The sequence below is a fragment of the Haemaphysalis longicornis genome, unplaced genomic scaffold (assembly GCF_048455015.1).
Source record: "Haemaphysalis longicornis isolate Haplotype H1 unplaced genomic scaffold, Haemaphysalis longicornis Haplotype H1 scaffold_9, whole genome shotgun sequence".
Taxonomy (NCBI): Eukaryota; Metazoa; Arthropoda; class Arachnida; order Ixodida; family Ixodidae; genus Haemaphysalis; species Haemaphysalis longicornis.
The window spans coordinates 102,479,418-102,490,692 of NW_027526460.1; positions in this window are offsets into that span (position 1 = coordinate 102,479,418).

Genomic DNA, 11,275 nt, shown 5'->3' on the forward strand with positions numbered 1-11,275 from the left:
ACGCGGGTACGCTTGCAGTCAGGCTTGCTTGGGGCTTTGCGTACCGTCGCACACATAGCTGACAATTCAAATATATATTTTAACACGGTAGCCATCTTTCAGCCCAGCGAGCCATGGAAACAATAGTTATACGATTAACACCAAGAGATAGGAAGCGATGCGTCTTGTTGCTTATAAAATAGAGAAAATATTATTATTCTTTATTTATAAGAGGGGACTCGAGCTCTAGTACAGGCTGGGGAGGGTGGTAGAGAAGTTAAGGGTGCTATACATTCTCGTGTGCATCCCCGTGGTACTTGGAATAATCCACAATGATATTGTCACAAAGCCAAATACGACGCAGTTGTCTTCAAGGAAAACAAGTTTATTGGAGCGAACTTGTGCTCCCCTGACAACTCAAAAAATACACAGGCGGCGAAGCAGCAGTCAACAAACTGACGTGCACAAGAGAGCGTCGGTGAGTCGAATACCGCGCGACCGCGCCGTCTGCTCTGCACGCTTTTATCTTTCGGCGCGAGTGTTTCTCGAACCGTCGATTTACATCCAGAACATTGTAGATCAAAGAAGATTGTTCTAGGCTGGTGACGTTAGTTGGTAATGCTCTCCCTATCAAAAGAAAAAGAGATAACACGCCCGGCATAGAAATAAAGAATGGAAGACGTGCTTCCCTTGGCACACAGATAACACAGACCGGCGCAGTTGGGTGGTAAAAGCAAAACATAAATAAACAAACCCAAGGCATGGTTCGCGGCATTAACCCCCTCTAAAAATGCATCGACCCGATGCTAAAATAAAGGACAGTTCGAACAAACAGCACAAATGTACCTCATCTCGCGTGGTAAGGTTTCAGGCGAACGACGTGGACGACTTCGGGCCGCGTGCGTCGTCGGAATGTTCCGGAATCACCGTCGGGGATCACCTCGTAAGTAAGTTGGCCAACACGTCCTAGAATCCGGTAGGGTCCGAAATACCGTCGCAGAAGCTTCTCACTGAGTCCGCGTCGTCGGATGGGAGTCCAAACCCACACACGATCACTTGGGTGGTACTCCGCGTCTCGGCGTCGGAGGTTGTAGCGGCCGGCAGCCGCTGGTCCGTTGTACGAACTCGAGCGAGCTGGCGGGCCTCCTCCGCACGCTGAAGGTATCCTTGGACGTCGGCGTTGAGGTCATCGTCTTCACGTGCGGCAGCATGGCGCCAAGCATCGTAGTCGGCCGTCTTCCGTAGACAAGCTCGAACGGTGTCATCAGTGCGAGGTTTCTTGGACAGCCATGTTGTACGCAAACGTGATATACGGGAGCACTTCGTCCCAGGTCTTATGTTCAACGTCGACGTACATGGACAGCATATCCGCAATCTTCTTGATCAAACGTTCCGCTAGTCCGTTCGTTTGGGGGTGGTACGCCGTCGTTCTTCGGTGATCCGTGTTGCTGTATAGCGTAAGATTCCTTGCATCAGCTCCGCAGTAAAGGCCGTTCCGCAGTCCGTGATTAGGAGTTCAGGGGCACCCTGTCGCAGCACAACTTGGCTTATGAAGAACCTTGCGACTTCTTGTGCAGTCCCCCTCGGAATAGCGGCGGTCTCTGCGTAGCGCGTCATGTAGTCTGTCGCTACGACAATCCACTTGTTCTCGGATCGTGGCGTAGGGAACGGCCCCAGAAGGTCCATTCCAATCTGTTGTAAGGGCCTAGATGGGACGGCGATCGGCTGCAGAAGTCCGGCGGGTCTCGTCGGTGGCGTTTTTTGTCGCTGGAAGTCACGGTGCGGACGTAGTGGGTGACGTCGGATGTAAGGCGGGGCCAGTACTACTTTGCCTTGATTTTTCCAATTGTGCGAGCTGCGCCGAGATTTCCGGAAGACGGGTCGTCGTGGCACGCTTCCAAAATTTCATCACGAACGTCTGCAGGGATGACTAAAAGATAATTCGTTCTCGTTCCTGGGCTGAATATTTCTTAACGAGGACGGAGTTTTTTAGGCTGAATGCTGGTAAGTTGTCTTTGAAGGCCCTAGGCACGGCGACGTTGCGTCCTTCGAGGTAGTCGATCATGACGCGTAACTCGGGGTCGGCACGCTGCTGGGCGGCTAGGTCACTCTCCGTCACGACTCCGAAGAACGAGCTGTCGGCGTCGGAGTGTTTCCTGCCGGTTTTATAGACGACCGTAACGTCGAATTCTTGTTGGCGCAAGCTCCATCGCTCAAGACGGCCAGAGGGGTCCTTCAAATTAGCGAGCCAACACAGCGCATGGTGGTCTGTCACAACCTTTAACGGTCTACCATACACGAATGGAAGAAATCTTGAAATGGCCCATATAATAGCGAGGCACTCTTTCTCGGAGGCAGAGTAGTAATAAAGTTCCTTCTCTCTCTTTCTCCTGCTTTGACAGACCACGGCTGGCATAGGCGATTACCTTTTCGCAACCGCTTTGCTTTTAGACGAGGACGTTTTCGTCGAAATTAGTGAGCACAGGCAGGCTTTGCGGGCCCTGTTGCAGCTCTCAGAATCCTTCCTCTTGAGCGCTTTCCCAGCTGAAAGTGGTGATATATTTCGTCAAGGGCGTCAAGTGGCTCTGCAATGCGTGCGAAGTTTGCGACGAAGCGCCAGTAGTACGCGCATAATCCGAGAAATCTTCGCACGCCCTCCTTGTCTTTCAAAGGGGTGTCATGTTGGGCTAGTTGGTGGTTTTCAGATACAAAGGAAGGAACAGCGCACATTCTCACAAATGACGGACAGAGTTACACACCGCTTACACGGCGCTTGTGATGTGTAACTCTGTCCGTCCTTTGTTAGAATGTGCGCTGTTCCTTCCTTTGCTTCTTGTCTTTCGGTCTTGGGAATTTCGCTATGGCTGAAGTTTTCGCCGGGTCAGGCAGGACTCCCGCGGCGTTGACGACGTGGCCCAAAAACTTGAGCTCCTCGCACGCGAAGCGGCACTTTTCAGGCTTCAGCGTTAACCCCGCCGTGCGAATGGCCTCGAGTACAGACTTTAACCTTGCGAGGTGTTCGTCGAAAGTCGTGAGAATACCACAACGTGGTCGAGGTAGGTGTGCCACTTCAGGCCAGCTAGCACAGTGTACATGACTCTTTGAAACGTTGCAGGTGTCGTGCATAGCCCAAACGGCATCACCTTGAACTCGTATAAGCCGTCCGGCGTTATTAATGTAGTCTTCTCTGGGTCTCTCTCGTCCACTTCAATTTGCCAGTAGCCGGTCTTCAGATCCATCGATGAGGAGTACTTCGCGTGGCAGAGGCGGCCGAGGGCGTCGTCGATTCGTGGCAGGGGGTACACAGTGAGTACAGTCGCCGGTAGTCAACGCAGAACCTCAATGTGTCGTCTTTTTTCTTCACGAGTACGACCGGAGCAGCCCAGGGCTTTTCGATGGCTGTATAATGTCGTCGCTGAGCATGTCTTCAACTTGTGTCCGGATGGCTTCCCGCTCGTGTGAAGACACGCGGTACGGTGACTGCAACGTGACTACAACGGTGACTACAACGGGTAGGCCGGGCTTCGTCTTCGGCTATAATTCGGTGCTTCGCTAGGGGTGTCTGACGTAATTTTGAGTTCGACGAATAACACTCGCTATAGCGACGCAGCCAATCCAATAATTTGTCCCGGTTTTCTTGCGGCAGCGCCGGGTTCACGTTGAAAGGATGCGGCAGCTTGAAAGCATCTGCGCGTGCGCGTTCAAAGTTGGCAACCGCGATCACTTGACTTGTTTCTGAGCCGAACCGAGCACGGCCGGGTCGTTCTGCGCAAGGTGGGATGGAAGATCCAACCGCAACCGACGACGGAAACGCTACCCCAGGAATGGAGGGATGCAATAAAGACTAAACCGACCCCCAGGAACATGCAGCCGGGGAGAAACGACGACAGACGCTCCGCGAGGGCCAGAACACTAGCCCGGCAGCTGGAAGAGGATCCGAAGATTCTATACGCGGACGCCTCGCTCCCCAAACGTGGAACCAGAGCGACGGCGGTCGTCCACCATCGACGTACTGGTCACCAGCGCGTCGATCAGAACGACGAACCCGTCCGAAGCCGAAGAACTGGCCGTGGCCCTCGCCCTCGCACAGCCGGGAGCGAAGACCGTGGTCACGGACTCCAAGATGGCCTACGCAAGCTACCGCAAGGGAAGGGTCTCTCCTGCCGCACTAACGCTTCTGTCCAGACGCAGGCCACCTGGACGAGCCATACAGCTCGTGTGGGTGCCGGTTCACTCGCAGGTGGAAGGCAACGAACTCACCGATCACTACGCCCGAGAACTGACCAACCGGGCCGAGGACAAGCCGGGACTACCGCGCCCGGTCACGAGCTACAGAGACATTACCGAGCTATACAGGGAAACCAGGTGTAGGTTCCCCGGACCTCACCGCCACCTCAAGAGGAACCAACATACAATCGTACGCAGAGTAAAGGCGGGGTCGCTGGCGCATCCCGTCCTCTTACACAGAATGTACCCGGAGGAGCACGATATCAAGTGCCCGTTCTGCAAGAGCAAGGAAGGCACCCTGGCACACGTCATAGCCGAGTGCACTCACCTCAAGAACCCCCACCACCCCTTCCCCCCAACTTCCCCAACACCAATCCCCGAGAGCGATGGGAGACCTTGTTGTCCAGCCCCGACCTGACGACCCAATTCGCGCTGGCAGTCAGGGGCCAGGAGCTACTGGATGCATATGGGACCCGCGAAGAAGGTTCCACCCCATCTGGTGCCTGCGTGCACTAACCACTTAATGGGCCCGATTAAAGTTGATTCTCTCTCTCTTGCGTTTCTTCGAGGAACGCAATTGCAGCGCCCTTGTTTAGATGCTGGTACTCCTCGGTGAAATTAGTGACCAAAACGTGGGATTTGCATTGCTTAAAGCGCGCAATGCCTCTCGCGACGGAGGCACCGCGTTCGAAAAGCAAACTTTGGTCACTCTCTACGATCGCGTCGACGTCAGGAGCAGCATCCTAGTAGACGGTGATCAAGCTTGCGCGGGGTGGCAGGGTGACGTGATCGTCGGCGATCCTTTCATCAACACAGTGTTTTTCGGGGTTCAGTACCAGCGTCGTGGAGTGATCGGAGACAAAAGTTATCGACCTTGTCTGCAGATCAATTATTGCACCGTCGTCCGTCAAAAAGTCCATTCCAAGAATTACATCGCGAGAGCAGTTAGGCAAAATGACGAACGCAGCAGAGTACGTAGTGCCATTTATGGTGACGCGCGATGTGCACGTTCCACTTGGTGTTACGAGATGGCCTCCTGCTGTGCGTATGTGTGGACCGTCCCATCTTGTCGTAACTTTCTTCACCCGCTCATTACTGAGTAGTCGGCTCCCGTGTCGATGAGGGCGACTACGTCAAAGCCGTCGATGGACAACTGGACGTTGGACGCCGCTTTCCACGAGTTTCGGGTGCGTCGGGGTGTCGTATTGTGCGTGTTGGCGGTCGGGCACTATCCGTCGTCATTGTCGTCCCCTTCTCAGCGGCAGGCTCTGTCATTTCGGGTCCGCGTCGCGTCGTGTCGTTTTCGTCGTGTTCGGGAGTCACTTCCGGGTTGGCTTGGGTCGTCGGGCTGAGGGCATGTCGTGAATCGTGGTCTTCGGCCAGTCGTTGCGTCATTGGAGGGTTTTCATTTCTCCGCCGTCGTGCAACTTTACCTCCTCCTTTTAGTTTCCCCTACGTGGGCTGGGGGACCTTCCACGTGTGAAGTCAGCGTTGCTCCGGTGGCTCGGCGATTGCTATGGGTAGGGCGACGGCGAGCGGTTGAAACGGGCTGGGCCACAGCTGGTTTCAGATAGGTAGTCGTCGATCTCAAGTGGTCGTTGGCCAGGGAGAGGGCGAGGTGCGTCGACGAAGAATCCACGCAGCCCGAGTCTCTTGTAGGGGCAGCGACGATAGATGTGATCGGCCTCTCCGCAGTGGTAGCACAGCGGACGATTATCGGCGGTTCGCCAAACGTCGGTCTTCCTCGGCGTCTGGTTTCGGACTACGGGGGGTCGGGAGGGCGACAGTGGGCGGTAGTACGGCGGGGCCTCTTGACGACGTGTTGGAGCAGGTCGGGGTCGACGAACAGCTGCGGAGTACGTCATAGCTTGTGGCTCACAGGGTACTTCGGATGGCGTAGAAGTTTCCCAAGCGTGTTGAACTTCTTCCCGGATCACGTCAGTCAGGGATGCGACTTGGGGTTGTGGCGCCGTCGAGAAAAGTTTCCGCAGCTCCTCCCTCACCACTTCACGGGTGGTCTCGCGTAGTGTGTCTGAGCTAATGGCCACGGCACTGATCGTCTCCGAAACCATCGCCTTGGCTGGGCGGTCGTACTGCTTCGTTCGAACCTCAAGCGTCTTCTCCATTACAGCCGCCTCAGATGCGAATTCAGCCACCGTCTTAGAAGGGTTACGGACAAGACAAGCAGAAAGCTCCTGCTTTACCCATCGCATCAGAAACCGTAGTTACTTTTCTTCTGTCATTTCCAGGTCCGCACGGCGAAACAATCTCTTCATCTCCTGCGCGTTTCTAGCAAAAAGTTCGGCTCGTTCCTTTAATTTTCGCACGGCGGTGGCGAACGTTTTAAGGAACTCGCTTTTAAAGAAATTCAAGTCAGTCAGGGAGCTTTCGTTGTTCTCGAACTAAATTCGAGCTGCATCCATCAAATAGAACACATGCCGAGACGTTTCTCCGTCGTCCCACCTGTTAAACATCCGGATGCGCTCCTTCCTCCAACCAGTCCTCAGGGTCTTCACCGGGGGATCCACGGAACGATGGTGGTTCCCGGGGCTGTTGCAGTACGATGGGAGGAGTGGCTTGTTGCACCATATGTTGTCGGTTGCAGCGGTCGCAAATGCCGCGAACCATGCCTTGGGTTTGTTTATTTATGTTTCGCTTTCACCGCCCGGCTGCGCCGTTCTGTGTTATCTGTGTGCCAAGGGAAGCACGTGTTCCATTCTTTATTTCTATGCCGCACGTGTTATCTCTTTCTCTTTTGATTGGGAGAGCATTTCCAACTAACGTCACCAGCCTAGAATAATCTTCTGTGATCTACAATGTTCTGGATGTAAATCGACGGTTCGAGAAACACTCGCGCCGAAAGATAAAAGCGTGCAGAGCAGACGGCGCGGTATTCGACTCGCCGACGCTCGCTTGCATGTGCACGTCAGTTTGTTGACTGCTGTTTCGCCGCCTGTGTATTTTTTTAGTTGTCAGGGGAGCACAAGTTCGCTCCAATAAACTTGTTTTCCTTGAAGACAACTGCGTCGTCTTTGGCTTCGTGACATCTGGTTGAGGCGCGGGGTACGCACTAGACCTGTGCGCCGGTCAGAAATCGCCGGCGGCGGCGCGCCGGTGTTCCCACCTCCGGCGGCGGCGTGAAACGGCGCGGGGGTCCCCGGATCGGCGGCGGCGCGGCGCGGAATAGCGGGTGGTGGTGGTGGTGGTGGTGGTGGAGGGGAGAGAGAGAGAGAGAGAGAGAGAGAGAGAGAGAGAGAGAGAGAGAGAGAGAGAGAGAGAGAGAGAGAGAGAGAGAGAGAGAGAGAGAGAGAGAGAGAGAGAGGGGGGGGGGGGATTTGGGGGAAAAGAAAATATGCAAAAACCGTGGGGGATCCGGAGATTTATGTGTAGGACAATTCGGTGCAGCACGTCTCGCTGCGGACATTTCGGTGCACGGGATGTCCCAGGCATATTTCTTTAAACATTTTAGCTTTAATACTTTCGTTTCGTCAGACGATATAATTTTACGTTCGAGAGCATTAGCGCCTAAAACCCAATTTCGAAATTAAATGTTAAAAATTAACGTTGTTAATTTACTTCCTTTCTACCATTTTTATTTCAGCATTCATGTGAACAACTCTAATATTTTAATTCAAGTGTTACCGAAAGGCTTCGATTTCACTTCACCCACCGCTGCAAGATGCTGCTGCTTTTAGTCACTTCCTACCTCCCCCCCTCCCCCCCCCCCCCCCCTTCCTTCCCCGTCCGCCAAACCATCGCGAAAAGAAAGAAAGAAAGGAAACGAGCTAGCTTAAGCACGCGTGCATCCATTTTCATAATTCATAATTTTCTCTATCGATTTATTCCTGCAGTCGGTGTTGGTTCTACTCGAAAACTAGCCATTGATCGCACGGTGGAGTGGCTAAACGGGTGGGGGTGGGGAGGGCTAAGTGCTTAGACCAGCCCCCTTGGTAGATCGAGAGGGGGGTGTCACTTGTGCTTCTTCAAAGTGTAAACTGGGCATCGAAAACGTGAATACGACTGTCGCGGCTCTCGCAAAACCAGCCTATTCAAAATTTTCCCCTCTTGCAATGGAAGAAAAGGAGGAATGTCTGCGGTGTCCATGATATGCGCGACTTGAAGAGTTAATTGCAGGTGGGGCGACTGAAAGGAAAGACGGCGATTCCTGGAGAGGGGCGCCTTCCGTGTGGCCGCGACGCGCGGAAGCCTTGCAGCCATCGAGCTTGTTCCTCGATGGGGGCGACAGGCGCGAACGATCCTGCCGCATCATCCTGGTCATTGTGTCCTCAGCGGCTTTTCGGGTGGCTTTTTGTTGTGCACTACAGAGGTGTGAGCTCACGCCGAATGTATCGCTTTTTCTTGCATCAATGCGGTGACTCGTTGGAGAAGGTGATGGCCGCTTTGCCTGTAAGATTTCCACGGGAAATTGAACATAATAACCATAATATTACTGAAAAAGAAATCTGGGAAGGCTAAAACTTACAAACAGACGGAGGGGGAGGGGGGGGGATGGGAGAATTAAAAGGAAATGAAAGTAAGCATGTAAAGCTAAAACTGAGGTTGGTTTGACCGAACAGAATTGGTGGTATTTGTGCGCACAACCTGTACGCGCTTGATCAGCATTGATGAGATATAGAACCTGCAGCTGTTTTCAAAAGGCCCGCTCTTCCTCCGCGACAATATCCTAAACCTGTCCGTAAAAAAAAAAAGCTGGCGAGAACAGTGTCTCCAAATTCATTTAAACATGACAACTCAGCCTAAATAAACTTTTCATAAGATTGTCTGCATTTTTAGGGGCAACCGAATGTTTGGAAAGTTGAGGATTGTGAGAGTGTGCATTTTATTTAGAAAAAAATACATAAAGAATGCGTTAGCCATCGAAAACATCGGCTAAATTGTCTTTGCTGATTAGCATGCCCCCAAAAAGAGCGAATATAAATAACGTCTTGTCGTAAATTAAAAAAAAAAACATGTGCAGAAGAATTTAATCAGCTGGCTGCAAAACAGGTGTTCCCTGAACTAGGTATTAAAGAAAAAACCAAAAATGTTCAGTTTCTACAAATACCTGGCAAAAAATCGCGAACACATCAATATTAAAAGGCAATCGCTGCCCTAGATTGTTGTCCAAAACCCATGTTAAGCGAAAATAAAAATATAACGGCTGTTTCAAGCAAACAAGCACCCGATAATACGGTCGCCGAAATGTTCGCGCAAGGAAATGCCGTGCACCGAAACGTCCGTACACCGATATGTCCGTACACCGAAATGGCCTAGACCTGGGACGACGCTGTGCGCTTCTTTGGTGGAGCTCCCACGGCTTCTAGTTCAATTTTCACCGATACTGATTAAACCTCGCAGCGTAGAGCTTCTATGACATTCCAGACACTGAGAGGCTAGCTGTGTCCGACTAAGCTACTAAACCGACGGTTCCAGGCTTCCTGCCTTCGCAATTGTTGTTTGTGTGGTTTTAATCCAACTACTTGCATTAAATTTTTTTATCGATGCTCAGCCCTACCATCCATCCATCCATCCATCCACCCATCCATTCATCCATTCATCCATCCATCCATCCATCCATCCATCAAACCGTCCGTCTGTCGACCCAATTTGGTTTGTTAGGTTTTAGCCACCATGGCGTTAATTTCTGCCCCTATAGGAATATTAAAGCATTCCATCTCTTCCTCAACCCTTTGGCTAAAACGCAAAGGGATAAAATCAAAAGCGCAAAAAAGTTCAAATCTAACTTGAAGGGAAACACGTCGACTGGAGTATGGGACCATTTTTTTCCGTTTCCGGGGTTCACCCATCACAGCCACGGTGGCTGCTTTTCAGATTGAGTGGAAAAGCGAAAATCCCATTGTGTTGAGATGTTGGCGCACGGTAAAAATCCACAGGGGATAAAAATTAATCCGAAGCCCCCCACTACAGCGCGCCTCTATAGCCCATGGGGGCTTTTTTATCACAGGTGTCAAAAAACACATGGGCTATGAGGCGCTTCGGATTAATTTTGATCCAGTGCGGACGACCAGCTTCGGTTGGTGGAAATGGCCGTCGCAGCTGGCGCCACGACTGGGGTCCTGAAATGAGGACACTACTACGCAATTTTTGTGCTGACGAAATTTATTCTCTCTCTGTCTCGCTCTCTCTCTCTCTCTCATAGCTCATGTGTAGCTTCGGTGCGCTAAACCCCACAATCAATCACGTTCACGTCACGCAGCACGCGCTATTAATATACAACTTTTACGTTTCAAAATCATAGCTTTCTTGCGGAGCGTGGACATTGCTCGTCGAAGCTCTGTTTGGGATAGCCTAATTCGGCGGTAAAGAACTCGCAATGAAGACAAGAGGAGTAAGAATGCATTCGTAGACAACCCTCTGAATTTCTGTAGATTTTCTTATGGTACCTTTCACCATTATTTCTGAATTCTTTTTCTCCAAATCGTCTAGTTAACTGGCCTCCAGCGAGAAAGGGCAGCATGACGTACGCTCCTCTGCCCTCTGGGACGCTATTTTATCACAGTGCTCAAATACGACATTGGTTGTCTGAAGTTGTGCGGGTATTAGAATTTCCTTCCAATTTTGTGTTTCACATTCGTTTAAGTAATGCATTGCTGACGTTAATGAGTTGGGAATGCTTGTGCCAGGCTCACAGTTCCGGAGATCCTAGCTGCGCTTTCATTGACCCTTCCTGCGTACCTGGACAGTTCATTTATTGACCCACTTCCCGTGCACTCTTCCCGTAATGACGCTGCCCATTCAAGCTTGCGCGCTACTGCGGCGGTTTCTTGTGCACTGTTCCCGTGCTGATTATGGGGTTTCATATATTCTTCGATGTTAGCCGCTTGTCCCCTTGAGAGAATCGACTAGTGGTGGGAGGAGCTGGCGCACTGATTTTGGAGACTTGTGTACTTCGGTCGTTCTCTTTCATCCGCATTTATTCTTATCAGTCGCTCTGAGACCGCATCTTTTGTGTTAGTGTTTTATTTTCCTTGCAGTGTATACTTTTATCCCCGTTGGATGACTATGTTATTAGGGAACAGGCCCACTCGTCGCAGCCAACTCGTCCTAG